Source organism: Diadema antillarum, unplaced genomic scaffold (assembly GCF_040938485.1).
Source record: "Diadema antillarum isolate AM-2024a unplaced genomic scaffold, OU_Dant_1.0 seq00002023_RagTag, whole genome shotgun sequence".
Classification (NCBI taxonomy): domain Eukaryota; kingdom Metazoa; phylum Echinodermata; class Echinoidea; order Diadematoida; family Diadematidae; genus Diadema; species Diadema antillarum.
Genome location: NW_027272678.1, coordinates 157,275 through 180,256, shown reverse-complemented (window position 1 = coordinate 180,256; position 22,982 = coordinate 157,275). Strand labels below are relative to the sequence as shown.

General features: G+C 39.8%; 1 pseudogene; it reads left to right on the top strand.

Annotated features, from left to right (window-relative positions):
- Nucleotides 1-953: 953 nt before the first annotated feature.
- On the top strand, nucleotides 954-22,467 carry LOC139713657 (uncharacterized; annotated as a pseudogene).
- Nucleotides 22,468-22,982: the final 515 nt, after the last annotated feature.

Here is a 22,982-nt window from a genome sequence, read left to right as displayed (position 1 = left end):
AGCAGTTGCGCCTGGTGCGCCCCCTTCATTTCCAAAGCGAAAAAATATAGCTACAAACGGCAGTTTGGGATTGTAAAATATCAAAATTTTCAAGCTCGCTCGCTCGCATTTAATTGTTATGCAATTCTCCTTTTTTTTTTTGCAAAAAGTCCCTCCATGGGAGGGGTATCCCGCTCGGTTGCTTCGCTCCCTCGCCGAGGATCTCACACCGTCACATAATGTACCCCCGTAATAGTCCTTCATGGTATTTTTATTTTCACTATGCTCTGTAAACGCGACTTTTACACTCTTGTTTTTACAAAAAGTTCCTACCGTGGGAGGGGGTATCCCCCTCCCACACACTCCGCACTGAAGGAGCGGAATGGATCATCGCCGAGGATCTCACACCGTCATAATGTACCCCCGTATAGTCCTTCATAGCGAAAGATTCGTGTATATATGTATATAATCACATGTATAATATATATAGAGTATGTGTAAATGTACATGATGACACAGGAAATCAAAATCAAATAAAAAAAAAAATCTCACAGTTTACATTTACTGTCAAAACGCACCCCCCTTGAAAAAAAGCTGGTGACGCCCCTGGTACTTTTAAGTGCATAGAACAGTAACAGAATTTCTCTCAAAATGTTTCTTGTAGTGACTGAAATTGTTAATCAGTTCTGAGAAGTGAAAGTACTCCATGATACATGCTTGACAGTAGATCAGAATGCATCTATGTGTACGTGTAAGATTTCAAATCTCAGTACCGGTAATTGCCCAAATTACTCAGCCCTCAGATACAGCACTGTACCTCCTTTAGAGTGAAAGTAGATTATTAAAAGGAGAAGTGTCCGTGATATTTACATTGAGTCTGCAAAATGTCAACATGACCATTTCTAGATTTGACAATTGTGATATTTACGTATCGGAATATTTGTTTGCTTCTTTTCTGCCTATTTGCAGTAGGATGTGAACATAGGACTTGGGGGCAACATGACTGATATGTGAATAGGTGTTAAAGCAACGTGGATGAATACGATCTGCAGTAGGCCTACTGGCTTCATACCTGAATAGGGTTCAGGAAAGAAACCCATACAAGTACAATGTCTGCACCAAAAGTCAGAAAGTCTAGACACAAGAATCCAAGTGGTCAGCACGATGTTGCTGGACCAAGTAATAATGAATCAGGTATGTATGTTTCTTAGCAATTAAAAAAAAAATGGTTATGTATAAACTTCATTTATCATGACAATGCAAATATTCAAAATTGGCTCCATGGGAAATCAAAGTATGAGTACCGGTAGTTTTGACAAATATCAGGGTAATCACTCAGGATACGGCAAAACTTCATTGTAGATACCACATGTTATGTCTCTTTTACTGTATAATGAGGAATGTTTGCGTGCAGTTTAATTTTGCGAATTTCGCGAGAGCCGAGTTTCGCGAAATTAAAATGCACGCGAAAGATCTTTTCTACACTATATATCGTCGCTGGGGCGACAAGACCTCGTATCTACAAAATATCAAATGTTCAGGAGAGCCAAAAAACATGGCGGCCAAAGCACTATAGCGAGTGGGATAGCGTTTCTTTTGACATGCCGTGGTGGCTTCATTTTTGGAGTAAGACAGTTAGGATTTGGTCAGGACATCACTTAACCCATTTTACACCAAAATTGCAGATACAAGGTCTTGTCACCCCAGCGACGATGCATTGAATGTTAGAGGCAACTCACAAAAATTTCATGCTGCAAATAAGGCCATCGGCTCCCATTCGCGAAAATTTCATGTCGAGAAAATATTGTGTTTACAGTATTCTGTGTGAAGGATCTTATTAAAGTGACTCTGTACAAATTAATCTGCAGGGAAGAGTTAAATGTTACTATTATGCCTTAACAGGATTATGAATTTGTTCATGGTTGTTACATACTGAGTTAGACAATTTTTATCGTGATCTAGTAAGCCATCATGCTGATTTGCTGCACACCAGTATTAGATGTGAGAATGAAATTCATTTGATTGGTCATATTTCTTTTCAAATTTTATATGTGGCAGATGATAAGATAGATGTCTCATGAAAATTTAAAAAGATTATGATCACATACTAGTACTTCAAGTTTTCTTGGATATTTTGCATTCCTATTCAAAATATCCCCAGCAGGTCCCCCAAAGCGGCAACCACGCAGGCTGGAGTTTGACCCCAAGAAGCCCCTGGAGGGAAAGAAGTACTATCTAGAGCTGAACCAACCACGACATAAAGCACAGTATGCCAAATTCAAGGCAGAGTTGGAGGCGCTTGGAGCGGTAAGAGCACTGACTTTCCCAAAGAAATGTTTGATGTGTATGATCATGTTGAAAGCACATACAAAATTATAATAGTTTTGGCACTGCAGTTGTAGGAAATATTATAACAAAGTTAGAAATGCAAGGAATTTTGCACTACATGATAAGAATCTTGTGGTAAACAGGTGTCAGCAATGTATGAAGCAATTCATTATTATTGCTTTAAAGATGTCATCAATGAGCGTGTTTCTACTGAGCGACGAAAATTCGAGGTGATGTGAGGCGATGCGAAGTGATTAGTGATGATACGCGGTGATGCATGGCGATATGCGGTGATATCTCGAATTTTTCCTCAGTAGAAACAGATCAGGTGGTGGCCGATGCGCAGTGATGCGAGAGACAATTGTCAGTAGAAACACACCGGGTAGCGAAATTTGCGGTGTACCGGAAGTCTCAAATTATTATAGGAGCTTTCGCCCCGCGCTTTTCAAACAGTTCATCACGCACTCCGACACTTGTGTGTTCACAGCGACTGTAGTTTGGCAAGCATTATGCCTTGTACCAACTTCTACTAAATACAGTATACTGGTATGAGGTGGTACATGTGAATTGCGTGCATCCATCGTCTAAATTGTTTGCGTGCCCAACAGGCTACTATAATATATACTCTGATTTTTACACTGCATTTATTTTCCCATAAAATCGTATCGTCTCAAAGATGTAGATTCCCTAATTCGTCTTCGCTGGAATACTAATGTTAGTATGTCGGAGCCCTGGGAGAGCATTAACTGGACCCTCTACCTGCAATGATTCCTAATAACCAAGTGGCAGGAAATGTTGGTGAGGCCCAGTTGGAGGGACATTTCGGACGGAAAGACTAAACGAAATTCAGTGACCTACCAGTGACCTGAAAATATGCGACTTTCAGATTCACCCCATTTAGCACGTCACCTCGCATCACCGCGCATTTTATCGCTTAGTAGAAACAACTCGAGTGGTCGTAAATAAGAGGTGATACGGGGGACAAAATTCGCAGTGATGCGAGGTGATGCAAGGTGCTCTCAGTAGAATCACGCTCTTAGTCTCTCACGTATTTTCCCCATCCTCTTCTGTTGCTCTTTTGTTTTGCCTGTTTTCCTGATCTTTTCTTTGTCTTGGCTAATCTGCCGTATCTTGTATCTTGTCAGGTTGTGGAGCAGTTTTTCTCCAAGGAACTATCCTGTGTGATATCTGACCATGTTGATGCCAGAGATACTGGAAACCCAAAAAACTCTAAGGGCATGCCGTCTGGCACCAGTCCTGCTGTGTCCACGCCCAGTCCCTTCCACCAGACCAGAGAGTGAGTGTCATGTCTTTGTATGTGCTTAGAAGTCCCTTCAGGTGTAGAGCATACATTGTAGCAGGTCTGCTACCTGAAAACTGTGAGATATTTCAGACTTAACAAAAGAACTTGTTTGCAAATGTGTGTAGAAATTTGTATCATGCTAACAGAGTTTTTTTTTTTTCTTTTTTTTTCTGTCTGAAAGCAAGCTTAAAGCCTGATCTTTTCCCAAACATGTTAGTGAAATCTTGTGTGGCCAAGTTTGATCTCGAGGTGTTTTCTTATGAAGTTACACTCAAATCTGGTTCAAGTTTGCACTCCAAGCAGCTTGACTACTTGAACACAACAAATGAGTTGGTGTTGCTTAGTGTGACCAAGGAGGTTTAATAGCTGGAGTTTCAACTGGCTGTAATTATTCAAACAGTCGTCAGATTTCTATTGATGTACAAAAGAATTCCACAGGTGCACTTGTGCCTTTGAAAATTGATGTTCCAAGCCGCCGTCTTGCTGAGCAATCTGAAGATTCATTTTGGAATGTTATCATAATGTTGGCCATATTTTGCTTATTCATTTATTAAATGACATGAAATTTCAATTAATGATGAAGCATGTAAAACAAAAGTCATTTCCGTCCAGAAATTTGCGCAAAAGAGTAAATCAGAGCTGTATCAATCAGAGCTGTATCATGTGAAAATGTTTGAAACTGTACCATCCCAGAAAGCTGGTTTTATCATTTTTCTGCTCAATTTCCACAAGTGAAAATAATATGGAATAATCTTCAAATATAATTCTTTATTGATAGATATATCAGATTAGTGCACGGGTATGCCCAGTTGAGTGATTTTCATCTTTATTTCAGCATTTTTTGCTCGATTTCTAATCGCGCATCCTCGTGTCTGTACCACCTACATTTTATGAGAAGGGATAGCGAAAAGTAATTACCACCACAAAGACATATCTTCCTTTGAAAGTGGCTGGTGATTATGCAATGAGACACGCGTCAATTGTCTTCGTATCTGCGCGGCAGACCCTGTTTGGCACATGCTTCAAATATTTTTGAGTGGCGGCTTCGAACATCTAGCAAAGAGAATAAGATAGTTGTGACTCCATTCTCTAGAACCTCCTTGGTGTGACCCCACATTCACCTTCTCCATGGTGTATATTATACTCATGCATGTAAGTCAAAGTGTATCGAGAGTTGCACGTTTAATTGTTAGGCCATGTGGTTTGAGACACAGGTGATGTAAGGAATGTTATATGCACTAAGCAGTAGGTGAAGAGACTCATTTTAGTGTCTTTGTGACTTGCAACTGAAATCAGAAGTAAAATGTAATTGTAAATGAGAAATTTTTAAATCTGAAACCCTTTGGGTGCTAGTCACACTGGTCAGACTTATCCTCATATGCTGCTGGATATCGTTGATATGGTTTGCCTAAAATACTTAGCTTCAGTCTGTGTTGCCATTGGTATTTATTTACTGGAGTAATCACATTCTCTGTTTGTTTGTTTGTTTGTTTGTTTGCTTTTTTCTTTGCATGATGCTAATGATAAGTTGCCTCAATAGTATGACAATATTATTAACTCCGATTTTTTATTCCATCTTCTTGCTTTCATAGCAGTACACCTGGAGCTGCTGACTCCCCAAGCAATAACAACCAAGACTCCAGAGTGGTAGGTTTTTTATCTTCATTCCCCCTCATTTTGTGCCTCCGCCACGAAGTGTCGCCGGAGGCATTATGTTTTCGGGTTGTTCGTCCGTAACCAATTTTGTGGACAGCATAACTAAAAAACCGTTTAACCCTAGCTAGGCCGGGGGTAGGCCTCTGAGGCCGCCCGATGATGTTCCGCGCGATGTATCGTTATCGCGAAGAGTTATCGCCGCGATGTTTCATGCCTTTTTTGTTTAGAGTCTCCTGCATCTTTTGACACCAAATTTGCGATGCCTGGGCGCGTGGTTCCGAATTTGCGCATAAATATGTATGTGCATGTCAGACCAAAAGTTGCTCAAAAACGTGAATTTGTGTACAATTCAATGCAAACTGTGCTACAGGCATATTTCATAAAAGCATGATTATATGGGGGTTTTATTGATTGAAATCAATTAATAACATATTTTCTTGTTTGGAACAATGTAGCGGACAATTTCATCGAAAAAAGAATGGAAAATATAAAGTTGAAAAAACAGAGAAATACATAAGAAATTCAAAAAACAATGAAATACTTCAGAAATTTTTCTGATGCCACAATGTTTTTCTCTTACATTTGCTAAAGACTAAAAGAATATTTACACACAAAATATACCTGTTTTGATCTTTATTGAGTGATTTATACCAAATTGTCTGATTTCATGCATCATTATGCATAAATTAGCATAATATAGCACAAATGATAATTAAAAAAAAAATTAACTTCATATTACTTTAGATTACGCCATAGGCAATGTGTGTGCCAATTTTCGTCGCGATCACGCGGTCGACAGCTGAGATCTGGAGGGGGGCCTCGAAACTGGGCATGTATCGGAACGAGTGGGCGAAGTTGTGCCTACCAACTTTTGGGTGCATATGCTCAAGGTCAAAGGTCAAATGCTCCCCATATCTGTGCAATGCCTGAAGGTATTTTCTTGAAACTTAGTGCATACATGTTCTGCCAAATAAAGATTCTCCAGAGAGAGTTGCGGGTCATAAGGTCAAGTGAAAATGTCAAAATTTCACTTTTTTCTTTATATCTCGCAAATGGTTCAAGGTATCTTCATGGAACTTAATGCATGTGCATGTATTGACTGGAAGTGATTATCTCGGGAATTTTGGGGTCATGGGTCAAAGGTCAATGTCAACTTCTCAAAATTTCACTACTTCCCTCATACAATGCGTGCAGGATTTTTCTTGAAACTTAATATACACATCTATTACCCAATAGAGATTCTCTTGGAAGTTTCTTGCCAAAAGGTCAAAGGTCAAATGAAAGTGCTAAATTTCACTTCTCGAAAGTGACTCAGACCCCGTGTTCACATTCGTTCCCGCGACGCGGGGACAGGCACAAGAGATCTTATCTTTTTTACGACTGACCGTCCACACTGCAATCTCATCTGTCCCTGAGCTTTGGGGGCAATGGGAGCTTGGGGTGAGCTCTGCCACTTGAAACCATGCAGGCATAGCACATGCACACATTTGATGACCACAGCTGGACGCTATCAATTTCACCCGAAGGTCACTCTCCCCTCCAAATCTTGTCCCCGTACCCGACTTCCTTGGAGGGGACGAGGGGACAAGTCCTGGCGAGCGTTCACAATATGGTTTTGGAGGAGAAAGTCCCACAGCATGGGGCTTTCCCCGCATCGCGGGGACTAATGTGAACGCGGGGAGAGTATCATCATGAAACTTAGTACATATTTAGGCATATGATTCTCTTGGGAAGTTTAGGATCATAGGGTCAAAGGTCAAGGGTCAAAGGCTGGGTTAAAATGCTAAAATTTTACTATTTAATGCTGGAGTCATACTTTTCCTTCATACCTTGAAAATGACTCAATGCATAAACTTATAAAAGGGTCAAAAGTCAAGTGAAAATCCTCAAATCCCCAAATACCTGCACTCATAGACCGCATAGCCAATCATCCTATAAAGGAAAGTGAACATTCAACACATTTGTGACAAACCTGTCATTTTAATATTTTGTCAATTATGTCAAACTGTCATCACACATTGTCAAAACATTGTACTCTAGACGTATTAGAAAAACCATGCATTATGGCGGAGGCATTCTGGTCGACATAGCGGCATTTCTAGTAGTAAAGTGTATCGTATTTCCTGCAAATGATGAGAGATCACAATTTCACCTCTCACATGTGACTGAAAACGTGAACAGAATTGATCTCTGATGCAAGAGTATATTGTATGTGATTCAGCACATTGACAGGTCATTTGTTAGGTCATATAATTTGTGTGCAGCATTTACTCTTGTTTTCGTAGCTATCAATGCACACCCTTCTTTTGATTGCCAGTATGATGCATGTTGGTTGTAGGCACTTAAGTTGTTTGCAAAGCGGCATAATGCATAAATTTGCCTGATGCAACAATTTTTTGAAAATGTGTTCAAACGAAGAATGAATCTGTGCATAGACCAGTCATCTGTCAATTAACAATTTGCGGGCATTCATTTCCATATTTTGTGCTGGATGCATTGACAATTTTTTTATGCCTCTGCCATGAAGTGTCGCTGGAGGCATTATGTTTTCAGGTTGTCCGTCCGTCCATCCATCCTTCCATCAGTCCCTCCGACCGTCCTTCCATTCATAATCAATTTTGTGGACAGCTTAACTAAAAAAAACATTGGAGGTATCCTACGTAAACTTAGCGTGTATTTGTATGAGTGGGCGAAGTTGTGCCTATCAACTTTTGGGTACACATGCTGAAGGTCAAAGGTCAAAAGGTCGAGGTCAAATACTCAAAATTTCACTTTTCCCCTCATATCTGTGCAATGCCTGAAGGTATTTTCGTGAAACTTAGTGTATACATATACTACCAAATAGAAATTCTCCAGAGAGAGTTTGGAGTCATGAGGTCAAAGGTCAAATGAAAATGTTACAATTTCACTTTTTCTTTATATCTCGCAAATGGTTCAAGGTATCTTCATGGAACTTTGTATGCATGTACTGACTGACAGTAATTATCAAGGGAATCTAGGGGTCGTGGGTCGACGGTCAGGGGTCAAAGGCCAAGGTCTTCTCAGAATTTCACTTTTTCCCTCATATTAATGCAATGCCTGCAGGATTTTTCTTGAAACTTAATGTATACATGTATTACCTAATAAAGATTATCTGGGAAGTTTCTTGCGAAAAGGTCAAAGGTCAAGTGAAAGTGCTAAATTTCAGTTCTTCCTCCATATCTGGAAAGTGACTCAAGGTATCATCATGAAACTTAGTACATATTTATGCATGTTCTACCTGACATTGATTCTCTTGGGAATTTTAGGGTTACAGGGTTAAAGGTTCAAAGGTCAAGGTTCAAAGGCCAGGTTAAATACACTTTTTCTCCATACCTTGAAAATTACCCAATGCATAAACTTATGAAAGGGTCAAAAGTCAAATAAAAATCCTCAATTCCCCAAATACCTGGACTCATAGACAATATAGCCATTCGTCCAATTAAACCTAGTTCAAGTAAAGTGAACATTCAACACATTTGTGACAAACCTGTCATTTTAATATTTTGCCAATTATATGAAATTAGCATCACACATTATCCAGATGATAGGAGAACCATGCATTATGGCGGAGGCATACCAGTTGCCATAGCGACATTTCTATTTTATTTTTTTTTACATCTGGCATACCAAAATCAAAAATATATTCCAAGGGCTCAAACAGATAGACAAATGGCAGTGTTTCTGTTTTCCGGTGCCGACTCAAGACATGATTATGTTTATGTTCATAATTGTAACCCATATGACATACTCTTGAAAGTAATGGAAATATGAAAATCATACATGTGACACTGACTCTTTCTGAATATTCTTTTGAGTACCTTTCATGTGACTTGAATTAGTGGGAATCCACCATGAAAGTGTAGCAGTCTTCTGTTCTTGACTACATGCCAAATCTTCACATACATTATTCTTCTTTTTTTTCTCCCCATTCTTTTATCTTGCCAACAACTATGGCAGTCAACATGGCATGAACATAACACCTACTGTACCAGTTACATCAGTGAACATAATACCTACTGTGCCATTTACATCAGTGAAAGTATGTTTATGATACAGCAAAGCTATGAATTGGTATTGGTTATTCCAGGGGCCGTATTCTGAGAGCTAATGAAGTGTCTGATTAGCACTTAATTACCGAATTGGTATTCTGAGAGCATGATTAAGTAGGGGGTATATTAACTACCATAGCAACAAGCGTTTTGGCGGGAAGGACTTACGTGTTTGCGCGTATCAATGCGCGTGCACCTCTGAGAGGACTTAATCACAGAGTATATTACGAATCGGTATTCTGAGGGTGTAATTAAGTATGAAAGTTAATGGAGAACTTAATGATACCAAAGAGTGTCATTAACTACTCCGATATCACGCATTACATTGTGTTTTCTCTGCCTCAACGATGCTTACCGTCTTCGGTAACCGAGGAGCGGTTGAATCTTGTTATCATGGTATCCGTAGAATTCAGAGAAAAAAAGATATATGGCCGATCTTCGCCGAATTTTGTCATTTTATGTGAGCAAAGAGGTTGAGATCTTCGCGTGCGTAGGTCAGGGGTTGAAATCAAACACCGGAGTGTGCGCACGGAGCTCTTGGGTTGTAATTACAGGGGGCGTGCAGGAGCGCGCATTGAGGGCATATTTGCGCGTGTAATCATCATTTTGGCTTCTAACAATGCGTCTGATGGGATGGAATAACAATTACATGGGAGGGACCTAAGATAATTACAGGGGACTTAATCATACCTTAATTATGTCCTCAGAATACCGATTTTGCCCATGATTAAGGGCCTTTTAACTTCATTACTTAATCACAAAGTTAATTACAGACTTAATTACGACCTCCGAATACCACCCCAGGTATGTGAATGTAACTCACAGCATCTTCTAAGATGACAGCACTTATACCTTGAATGTTATTTTTCTCATAATCAATGTGAATTAACATTTACAAGTATGCTCATGACTTTACAGTGCTATGAGGCAAATTCTATTTCAACTTGCCTATCACTGTTTAAGTAGAATCAGAATTTGACATGGGTCTAAATATTTCTTGAATATACTCAATACAAAGGAGTCTGAATTTCTTCTGTTGCTGCACTAACAGGTCACAAGGGGAAAGGCAATTGTCCAGAAAGCAACCAAATCTCAGGTATGAGTTTTTGTACATTATTTAACAGTCAGCTTTGTTTACTTGTCCATACAATGTGTTGGCTTTGGAGATGGGGTATTGACTTTAGAAAATATAAAAATATTAAGGTTTTGTTGTTGTTGTTGTTGTTTATGAGATACAAATGTATAAATTCAGAGCACCGTTTGATATGATTGCTGTACCAGAGTATTCATTGTATATGGAGGAGATGCTGACTGTGGCATCAGCTTTTAAACATAAATCATGGTCTCAAGTGAGCTTATGGTTATTTTCCTTACCCACAAAGTAGTATGGCCTAGCTATACTGTGTTTGGATGTCGTAAGGAGTAAACAAGTTAATTATAACAATGGCAGAGGTTGCCATATTGAATGGTTCTGTTAACCAATCCCTTTTTAGAGCATTACAACCCTTAAAATTCTTCACATCTTTTTTTATTAGCCCTGTACTTATCAGACCTTTTATTTTAATCCTTACAGTCACAGAGCCTTTGCATTTAGCCTTTCATTCTTTCTGTTAATTTGGTTGTTTCCATTTTAGAGCATTTACACCCTTCAAATTCCTATATTTTTATATTTTTTTAAATGACTATCTCATTCACCAAACCATTGCAGTACTCCTATCTGTAGGGTCTTACATTCTCAAGCCTTTCAGGAAATACACTGTTGAGCCTTTTTATTTATTTATTAATTTATTTATTTTTTAGAGGGAACCTTTTTCTTGCCTAAGCTCATCCTGAACAACTTGATTCTCAATTTTATGATTTGTTCCTCCACAGATGTATGGCACAACAGACATATTCACAAATGCCAGGAACTGGAAAGTCCCCATCAGACATTTAGATGGTATGTTTTCCTTTTGTTTCATCTTTTTTCATGTCATGTATATCATCATGTTAAAGAGCTCCTTGAAGTTATGTTTAATAGTTAGAGATGTAATGGAAAAGAAATGTGATGAAAGATATTAAGTTGATTGCACCTTTCTGTGTGAAAGATTTGGAACATCAGTGAAAAAAATACAGTTTTCAAGATTTGTTCATGTAGCTCTTACTTCTTACAGATGCGTAAAATTAGTGTGAGCCTGTCTGTCAATGATGATTTTAGTCTTTGGTACATCTGTTCTGGTTAGCAAGTTGCTGTGATTTCTATTCTTTGTCATTCATTGTCATTTCAGTCCTTTTGGGGTACCTGAATCGAGAGAAAGAGAAACAGAAGAGGCTTGGTAAAGAAAAAGTAAGACATTTCCTTCTTTCTCATTTATGCAAGTGTACTATCTATAATCCTAGTGACTGTATGTTCATATTCCATACCAGCTATTCTCATGACTTGACCTCTCATGGCCAGAATGTACTGTAAAACCAGAAGCATTCAAGGCATGAAACTTTGCAAATTGGAGTCAACAGCCTTCTTTTTCACATGACTTCCACAAATTGCCGGCCATAAAAAAAATTATGAGTATACTACTGTACAAGCTGTTATTTTTGTGACGGTTTGATTTTTGCAAATTTCGCGAGTCACTATTGGACTGCGAATCACTGTTAGACCGCGAATTTAACAACACGCAAAAATGTTGCCATTTGCTACCGTAATTGTGCACTCACAGTAGCCATGGTGTCTATTCGCGAAAACAACATGTCGCAAAAATGTCCGTGACCTCCTCATTCGCGAAAATAACAGCTAATACAGTATATGTACTGAATTGTGTATACTAAAACTTAAGCATGCATTTTACATTCACAAATCATGGCTCCTTGCAAAATTCATGAAAGTTTCATGCGCGTGAGAATTTCTGGTTTTACAGTAATTTCTGATAGATGTGGGTCAGTATGAACACAATTTTTTTTTTCTTCTTCTTTTTCATTTCCTCATATGATTATTAGTATCATTGTCATTATCGTTGTGTTTGTTATTACTGTTATTCAGTATGATCATTATCTTTTATACTTTAAATGTTGTTTTTGTCGTTATCACCCCATCAATATCACCAGCATCATCAAATGCAGTTTATTCTGTCATATGTTTAGATATGTGCAAAAATATGACGCTTATCAAACTCATTAAAATGGACCAAGAGAAATATTTAAGTAAACCACAGTCATACTGATATATGTGTTTTTCCTGATTACGTACTTGTTCATTCCACCACAGAAGAGAAATGGAAAGGAGAAACAGAGTCAGAGAGGAAAAGGTAAAGAAACAAAATTTGTTTGTTTGTTTGTGTGTGTGTGTGTGTGTGTGTGTGTGTGTGTGTGGGTGGGTGGTTGTTTTATTTTCCACTGGCTGTATGTGCCAACATGTTGGATAAAAGGCTCTGTTGTATTTCCAGAACAAAACTGAGCTGCTGATCAGAGTCTCTGATAGTGTGTAAGCAATGAAACTTTGAAAATCTTTAGGTCAAAAATGGTTACTTAATGCTATGTAAACATCAAAATCTATGGTGTGACCCTACCATACTCTGTATTTCCCACAAGTATTATGATAAGCCATTTCAGAAATGATTACCAAAGTGGAGATCTTTATTCCTAGATTTTTTTTTTTTAATAGTGCTAGCATACTGTTCAAACCTTTGTACCAACATGCTGTAGTGTTTCTTCATTTTTAGAATATCATAGTACAACATGATCATCAAAGTTTGACAATTGATAAATATATGAGCCATCACAATGTTAGTGTCTTTTTATTGGCAGGGTTTCTGAGAGATGACTAGTGAGGCCATGGTTTGTTTTTAAGTTCGATATCAAGAAAAATATAAGTCATGTGAACATCTTCTGAAATAAACCTCATATCATTACAGTTTTTGGTGTATTTACCCATGCTTCACTGTGATATAGTAGGAAAAGCGACATGCTGCATCTGAAATGATATGCTATGGTGCACAGTGCAGAACTGATGAAATGACAATGTTTTGAGATAGGATTTTTTGATAGTTCCATCAGTTTAATGAACTTTTCTTTTTTTTTTAAAGTGGAACCACTCTGGAATCTGTGAAGCCATTATCCAATATTTCTGTGGTATGATATCTTTCAAATGCTTTCTTTGAATTTGAACTAGATGAGTACAATGGAATGTTGATGTCACTATTTGTTACTTTTGTTCATCAGAGAGGCAGCTTACCAAACCATTCCTAAAGGCAGAGGATATGTCAAGGTAAGAACATGTGAACCTTTGACAGTCAAATTCTAATAGGAGTGTAAACTTACATGTGATATATATATATGCATAATGTCACATTTGTTTTTCGATGGCAGCCATTGAACTGGCAAAGAGATGCATCTGATGCATGCAATAATTTGAAGCTTTTTGTGGGAAAAAAAAAAAGGTCTAAAATTTAAAAGTGCTGGCTGAAAGTGTGTGAGTGTATGTAATTGAACTCCTTAGAATGGAAATTAGTTCCACCATGCATGTCACATGTATTACTGTGAAGGATCGATTGTGTATCATACTGAAAAACCAGAATTTTCGCTTGCATGAAATTTTTGCAAATTTTGCAAGAAGCTAGAATTAAAAAAATCAAAATGTAAATAAGATTTTTTGTCTTCACTATGCATTGAATTGCCCATGGCAGTTTGTAAAAATGTTTGTGTCGGGGAAAAAGTCATTAGCTCCACTTCACAAAAATTTTATTCCGCAAATATTTCTGATTTTACAGTAGGTTCATTGTGATACAAATTTGCTGACATTTCAGCTGATATTCCACCACCATCCTATGGAATACACACAGAATACGTCTTCAAAATACAATGTGTCACTCTTACCTGCGATTGTGCAAGCAGAATAAGTCTTCAAACTACAATATGCCACTCTTACTAGTGATTGTATTGTGGTAGTTTATCCATGAGATGAGATGAAATGGATTGCAAGGTTGTACCTTCATTGTCTTCCATGTTACTCCAAGGCATTTCCGGCCCATTAGCAAGGAGTTCAGTACCTGGCCACGGATCCTCCTGGACACCCGGAGGGGCACCTGCCCCTATGACCCAAGACACGCAACGAGGTCAGCCACCCACAGGAGGCGGAGCGGACGCTGGACAGACCTGATGCCAGTCAGAGGACCCCAGATGTCAGGTGGGTGGTAGGGACAGAACTTGTGTCATGACTCAGATGTGATGTGCTGATTGAGGCACTTTCTGTCAGCTTGTATGTGCAGTTAGTATGTCCATGCATGGGATTACTAAAGTATACATATGATTGTCAATTTGGGTCAAGATTCAAGACTGAAGTGATTATGATAACAGCGTGGATGACAGTGCTGTTCATTAAGTATAAGTCAGTCATTCTTGAGGAAAGTGAACTGTAACTTCAAAGTGAGATGAGCATGATAGTTTTAAGCTGTTCTTTTGTGCACCTGTGGGTGGACTGTGATACTGACACCTGTGCCGTATTGGTATTGGATGATGTGGGCAGAGCATGTGTTATCATTCTTCGATGCATTTTTGTCAAAACTATCTTTACGTTTACCAGAAGTGCCGATATGGGCACTGAACACAGAATGTGGTATGTTACTTTTAATCATCCATTCACATTGTCTGTCAATCAACAAGTTGTTGTGTTTTTTTATTCCTTTTGTTTGTCTTGTGTGTGTGTGTGTGTGTGTGTGTGTGTGTGTGTGTGTGTGTGTATGTATGTGTGTGTTGCTGTTGTTCTGTTTTTTCTGCTGTCTTGACCAGTTCATGACCAAATACTGATACCGTATCAGGCAAAATTCATGAGCAGTTGAGAAGCTCTTGTGCATAATGTAAAGAGAAATAATGTTCTCATGTGTGTTTTGATTTCTGCTAGTCTTATCAACTGCAGCAAGCATGGGAGCAGGCTAATGTTACAGGGTTCAATTTCCTTTTACTTAAGTAAGGGAAATCAGTGCTTTCCCTTCAAAGATGATTGGTCAAATATCATGATCTAGCAATGCATATCTGCTATTGCTTGTATCTGATGCTTCACCAGAAATTTACAGTTTGTATGCATACATGTGCTTGTTTTGTTTTTCTCGTTTTATGCATGTAAACCAGGAATGCAATGAGCATTCTATTTTCACTTCATTGGTTTGCCTGGTCTCCCCAAGCTTCTTATCACACTGGGTCCAGAATCTAGGGGAAAATAATTTTGTATGTTCATTAAATGTATGAATGTGACCAAGGTAAAAACTTTAAAGCCAATGTGCAAATGTACGATTGATAAGACATCGTTGGAAATAGTCACAGAAATTAATGACATATGGTTTCAGAAGAAAAACATGACAAAATCAAATACTGTGGCTCGTTTGTGCCTGCATGGTCAGTGATTAAACCAAAGTTATTTCACTAAAGATTGATAAAGTGATGGTTCAGCAGCCCAGTGGTATGAATGATTCATGTGTTGTCTCCTCATGCCAGACACAAGGAACCTAGCAAGAGTCAGTCCCTGAGTAAGAAGGTGATCAACAAGGCAGCCCAGCAGAGGGAGAATACTGCCCTCAAGAGCAAGGCAGCCAAGAAGGGCTTCTGTGAGTTCTGCAGTATCAAGTACAGCCACTTGGACAAGGTACGCATCTGGGTTCTTCAAGTGTGTCACTAGAGGAGTTTATACATTTGCCCTGCCCTGCCTGACCATGATCTTTCTCAGGACTCAGCACTAACATTTTTCTCTGGTGGAATGTTTGCGCCACTAAAATCTTTACATTTGAAATTTTGGTGGCCAAAAGAGATACACTTGTATATATTAGCCCAAAATAAAAGCAAAAGAAATTTTGCTTTTATTTTGGATTCAAAATCCATTTTGAATCCTAGTTGCCCGACCGGGCCGTCAAAAGATAAATTTGATGGCCCGGCACCAATTTCTAGTGGCCCTTGGCCAGCGGGCTAGCACTAATGTTGAGCCCTGTCTTTCCATTGAAATAAAAAAAAAAAAATGTATTTAATCATTTGTTGATGCATATGATGCCATATGTCATTTTGCAATGCCCTCATTAGTAATGTTGTAGAAGAGTGGGGCTGAGATATCTAGTGATAGTCGATGTCAAGCCATTAGTTTCTGAGGTTATCGGTGTTGTGGAGGATTGCCTTCAGCTGAGCTCATACTGCTCACACACACACACACACACACATACACACAGAAACAGACTTTAAATAAGTCCTATTATGAGAATGAGATGCAGTAGCTCCACCTTAGAACTTCCTCACTGTCTTCCAGAATTTGATGCAAAATAGAAGTTCAGCAGTAGTTACTATGGAGCTGCTCAGTTTCATTTTCACATTACCTAGTGCTTTCTTTTGTGAACATTTATTTAATTTCCTGTTTGAATGTTTTCATTCTTTTCTACCAAGTAGCACCTGCAGAGTGAGCAGCACCAGAGGCTAGTAGCCAAAAAGAACCATTACGTCAACCTGGACTCCATGATTGCAGTGGGGCCAAACCTTGACCGCTTCCTTGAGGACTGCGTGCGGTTCCAGCACAATGAAAATCCTCACTCTGAATCAACCAGCCAGGAAGAGAGGTGAGTTGGACTTGAAAAGACAAATGCTGAAGTTATTGAAATTCTGTCAAATCATTATTGTTTTTTTCTTTTGAAATCTTGAAGATCTCTGAATGACTTATTATCAGCACTTGATTGCACCTATCATATTGATCTGTTGATTAAAAAAATGTAATTTTTACAAATAAAAATATATAAAGGAATGCTTATATGGATACCATATTATTACATAAATTTTGCATGTGTGTGTGTGACTAAAAAACTTGCCATGAGTACCATTCCTTTTCAAAATGTTAGCCATTCCTGTCAGTTGATACATGTAATATCTTGCTGGAACTTTTGACACAAATTCAAACTACTAAGTATTTTTTGTACATGATACATGGTTTCACATTTGAATCAAATTGCTGTTTCGCATCCCGTCAGAAACATAGAAGAAAGGGTACACGTTGTATTGCTGTTATACAAATATTTGTGGGCTTAGAGGGATGACATGCTCTTTGGCATTGCTTGTGTTCATCTTATTTGAATTAATGAATTACTGGCTAATTAAGTATTATATGTATCAAAACTAATATTCAGCTGCTATTGTTCGATGATGTGAGTTATGTTTTCTTTCAGGCATGTGAATCACTGAATTTGTCTTAATGTAAGCGTGTGCAACATTTTAATCATACTGCATAGGTTGCAAGAGGAAGATGAAGAAGATGAAGTTGTCCTCCTGACCTTAACCCCAGTGAAGGAGGGCAGAGACACAAAGCAGAAGGATTCCAGGACAAAGACCAAGACAACCAGCACTCCCAGGAAAAGAAGTCCAGCTTTACATGCTGGAAAACAGTCCAATAAGGATGCTACTGCCAGCCAGGGTAACACTTCAACAGCAAAAGATGTAAGCCCCCAGGATAGAGCTTCTTTGTTACAGGAAAGATTAGGAGGCGGTGACAGTGCAACTGTGTGTGATCGGAGAATATCTGGCCTCGAGTCCCCAGATTCCTTGCCTGACGGATCAAACTTGGCTGGTCCACACACATCTGACTCAAAAACTGCAAAGTCTCGAAAGAGGAGAAGTGGTAGCCGCAGGAGTCTCTCTTTGCCACCCAAGGAGTACATAGCAGTTCCTACCAAGAACCAAGGATCCCCTGAGGGTGGGCGTGTTGTTAGAGATGACGGAGCTGAGGGCCTAGTTCTTCATGGCATTGCTGGTGAGGAAGAACCAATAGGTAATGCAGGTTGTGGAATAGAAGTGGTTATCACCAGAGTCAGACAGGTGGATGTTGGTACGGATGCTAGTCCAGTAGAAGAGGCCAGTAATGTCACTAAAAATGCCAGGGCTTGTTCTCCTTCAGAGCAATTAGAAAGTCTTGCAGTGATGCCAAGAGATTCAAGAGTGTGTAGGGACACACCTATTACAGGAAAATCTCAAGTTTGTGAAGCTTCGACATCCTCTCAAGGTCCAAGAGACAAAGATGCAAAAAGACGTTCCAAGAGAGACTCACAAGCAATCTCTAGTCCAGAGTATCGTCAGCCATCAAGGAAGAGCAAACGGCAAAGACTAGCTGCTGAGGAGGTGGAAGTTGACAATGTCTTTGTTGATAGCAATAATAGTGGAGCAGATGGAGCCCGCAAGGAGACACCACCGCTGGCAGAGAATGCCAACAAACAGCGCGACAGACGAAAGCGGAAGTCTCGCAAGAGTCATGGAGAGGCACCTCCTCGGAAAATCAGGGGAGAAAGTGTAGCAGCAGACAGTTGTGCCGCAAATCAGAGTGCCGTGGGTGAGGGGACTGTAACAAGCCCTGGCCTACCAGAGCCCCAACCCAGAGTTCCCCTTACTCATGAAAGCCACACCTCCAGTGACGATTTTCAGCCCATGAAGTCACCTGCCTCAAGGAAGTCAGGGCAATCTGCCAAAAGGGCCAAGAAAGCTTGCACTGGCAGCTCAGGAACGGCTTTGCAAGATGATGTCTCTGGAGGTCGGCCAGATGTGCAGGAGTCTCCGGTGAAGGTGGCCAACCCAGGTCGGGTTCCAGGAGCAGAGTCTAGTGGCTCTGAGTGTCAGTTTCAAGCAAAGTCGTTTTCTACGGGAAAGAAGTCATCAGCAAGCTCTTCAAGAGTGAGGAGACACAAGAAAAGTGCAAAAAAGAAAAAGACTCCTGTGAATTTGGTAACTCAGGAAAATGATCAGGTTGGATCAGCTATCGCAAATTTATCTCAGGGAAATAGAGTCAATCAGGAAGAAGTCAGAAATTATGGTGTCAATAGATTAGATGATAATGCTAAAGACAATGATTTAGACAAAGATTTCAGTACTGGTAGCAATGAAGATAGCAGAGTCCAGAATCCTCGGGCAGAGCAATCCCTTGAGGTTGTGTTCAGGAGTGACTTTGGGGTTGAAGAGTCCAGCTTTCTTGGGTTTTCACAGGAGGAGATTGATGAGGCTGTGAGTCGTAATGCATCTTTCCAGGAGGGAAGACTGACAGAGAAGCTAGAGGCAGCTGCTCTCAATGTGTATTGTATGCCCTCCTCGGATCCAAACTTAGACAATGATGATAACAGCTCGGTAGGAAGCTTTGGCGACATGACCATCGGCCTTGTCCTGCAAAGGGTGGACAACTTTCCTTCAGAGGGGTCGGAGTGGGAGGAACAGGTGACAGGGTTCATGCAGAAGCTAGATACACAACTTGAAATAAAGAGGAGGAGGGAATCAGAACTCAGTACACTACCATCACCCACGGCCCATCGTGCCCTGTTTGACTTGCAGAAAGAGAATCAAATGCAGCTCCATTCCGTTAAAGAGGGTGTGATATCAGGGCTAAACAAGGATGGAAATAATGATGACTCTGTCTTTTTTGATGACATCCCTAATGAAAATGTCAGTGGTAATCAAGCATCTTCTAATAGGCGTCGCAGTGCAAGAATCAATGCCTCATTAGATGAAGAACAACTCTCAAGGTCCATGCTACCGTCTCGGGTTTCATACTCTGGGATGTGCTTTTCACCCTCAAAGAAACGTAGGACAGTGACAGCAGCAAAATCACCCAATGCGTCGCAACCAGCCAAAGCTGAAAGATCTCGACCCAAGCAAGCTTTGAGAGAGCTCTCGTCTAATCAGATACCACAGTCCCCTCAGCAAACCACAGAGCCTACCCAGTTCACCACTCCTGAAAGAGCCAAGCGCAATTTGTGGGTTAACCAAAGCAGTCAATCTGCTCAGCACATTGTGTTTCCACCAGGGACTCCAATCGAGGAGCAGCAGGAGATTTTGGACAACTATGTGCATGATGATTCTGAGTCAGAAGTTGTGTTTCCCAAATTTTCAAGTCCTCCGCAGAAGGGGTCTGTGTTCTCTCCTGTTAAGCATTGGGTCAAGCACAAGGCCAAGCCCAGACATAGCTCTATGCCATGCCTAGGTCAGCGTGATATCCAGTCCTCGCCTATAAGGCCTAACCATGTGCATGGCATCCTTCCTTTTGGCTTACCATCATCCAGGAAGTCTCTCTTCATGAAAGGACGTGTGAAACGCATCAACTTCTCGTCACCACGGAAACGCTCAAAGTCTTTCTCCCACTCACCAAGAAAATCCCGCCGGTCCTCCTTCTCGTCTCCAGGCAAAGGAAGTCCCGAGATCCTTACATTTCTCAACGACCTGAGAGCTGGTCTCTCACCCACCTTTTACACCTTCAAGAAGCCGCACTTCTCCCTCCGCATCCTGCAGCCGTCGGCTGTAAACCGTCGCGGCAAGCCCAAGATGTCACGGTCCCTCCTTGCCCTTAATCTATGCCTGCCATCTAACGCCGACCTCCGCATCTACGAGTTCCATGATGATGACAGCATGGAAGATGAGGATCTAGTCATCAGCCCCATCACGAGTGACACCACCCGTACAGAATTCCGTGACAGGTGTACTCAGACACCACCCTCACGCAGTAGCAGAAGAACTAGGCCTAGGCGGTTGTCCATGGGGCGTAAGGCATCGGCTGAGAGCTCTGCATCAAGGGCCAGTGTGAAGGGCAAGATACAAGAGGTTGAACTCACCAAAGACAAGAAAGGTATGAGGAGTGTGAAGCTACAGGCAGATATCCCAGAAATTGAAACCATACTTGATATGCCTCTAGACTATTATCTGTAACAGTGGGTGACAAGGATGTTGCATTTCAGCACTCTGATGCACACAAACTTCACAGAATTAAAGGACATTATTCAATTGTCAGGTAGGACCATAAACCAGACTTGTGTGATAATTGAAGTTGTAGTCAGTGCAGTCATGTTGCCTGCATCCTATGAGCAATAAGTGGAACCGAAGAGTCCATACTTTGCACATACCTTGGTTGATGGAAATCAATAACACATTAAAAGAAAGTACCTTCAGGCCACAAAGCCTTCAGCTACCCACAAGGGAGAAAAAAAAAGTACATGGCAGTGATGGTGCTTTCATTAAATTCCTTCTATTTAAGCTTCTAGATTTGATGTGAGTCTCGTCACTACAAAAAGTTATGCTGTCACAAACATGTGTTTTACATCCAAGATCTGTGATCAGGAATTCTCCCTGATAGTTGTTAAATCAAACCAGACGATTGCTTGGCTGAGGTCTTGCTATTTTTCTGAAATGTGTGCTTGTGGCAATCACATTGATACTTTTAGGTCCAGATAACATGCCACTATGTACTATTTGATTCAGGTAATCCACAAGAGGCAAATGTGCTATTATTTGTTGATGATTTGTTCAAGTTTGAAGACCTTATATCCTTAACCTCATTCAATACTCTGGTTTGCAGGAATATCATGGCCAAAACTCAGACTTTTGATCTAGAGCAGTACGACTCTCCAGTTTCAATTCATGTTATGAAGTATTCAAGCACTTTATTTGCACTTGTTTATACTTTAGAAATTCATCCCACAGTACTTCTTACATATAGACATTTCTCACTTCTTCTAACATGAGTTTATTCTACTGACAGACACTGAAGACCAGGTAGAGTAGTGGTGATGTATAATGCCTTGAGTCAAGTTCAAGATGATGTTTACTGAATGATATTTATTCCGAACACAAATGATTTTATAGCATTTTGTTATCTGTAGATAAAAGAAAGATTCAAATCATAAACATTACCAACCTGAAGTACCCATCACCTGATTTAAATGGAACAGGACAGATGCATAGTATACAAGATGAAAGAACAACAGCACTAAACAAACAGGGTTACACATCTGCAAAACAAAGTAACAAGTCATCTGGATACCATGTAGAAGAATTATTAAGGACATGTCGTTGTGCAACAATATGTATTGTTGTTTTTTTAATCTTTTCAAGCTCGAGGAGTGTGGATGCTAAACATGTTTTGTGTGATGGTAGTGTAGTCGTGTAGTTGCTATGAGAGAACTTCACTTGTGTGCAGACTACCGCAGTGGAATTTGTTTGACTCACTGCTCTGTTGTGTTGCTTAGCCATCAGATTGCCTTCTTCAATCCTGTCAGTGATAGTTTGAGCAGGGATGGCAATTTTCAGGCCAAATATTTCGAATAAAGGCCCTGAAAGTATTATTCACTGATCCCTATTCTGTATAAAGTAGCTCTCTGTAGGTGATTTCTTTTAAACCCTCCCATACATTCAAGATGATATCCTTCTAAAGTCAAGAATATGAACAGCACCCACCTGGTCTCATAATGGTAACATAAAATACTCCAAAGAGCCTTACATGGTAAATATTCAAGACAGCAGGATTTTATTTGTGTTTGAACCCATCAAATTCTTGTCATCTTGAAATTGGCACATTTAGATTTTATTGGAGGAACATTACATGGAATTGGTCAAATTAAATCTGCACAAAATCAGAGAAATTGTCACAAATATGCCACTTTTAGAAGAAAACACTAAATTCAAGCTTCTGAAAATGTGTTGCCAATAATCAGTTATAAACATGCTATTTCAGACACTTTTGAAAATCCTCGATCATAACAGATACTATAATTATATAGGAACAAGACATGCTCAAACAAAAGGAATTTTTATTCTTTTCTCTCCCCTGTGAAATTCCATTAACGGTTAGTACAAGTAATGTTAATTAGATACAGCACCAACCCTTGGACTTTATTGGGCAGTGTACA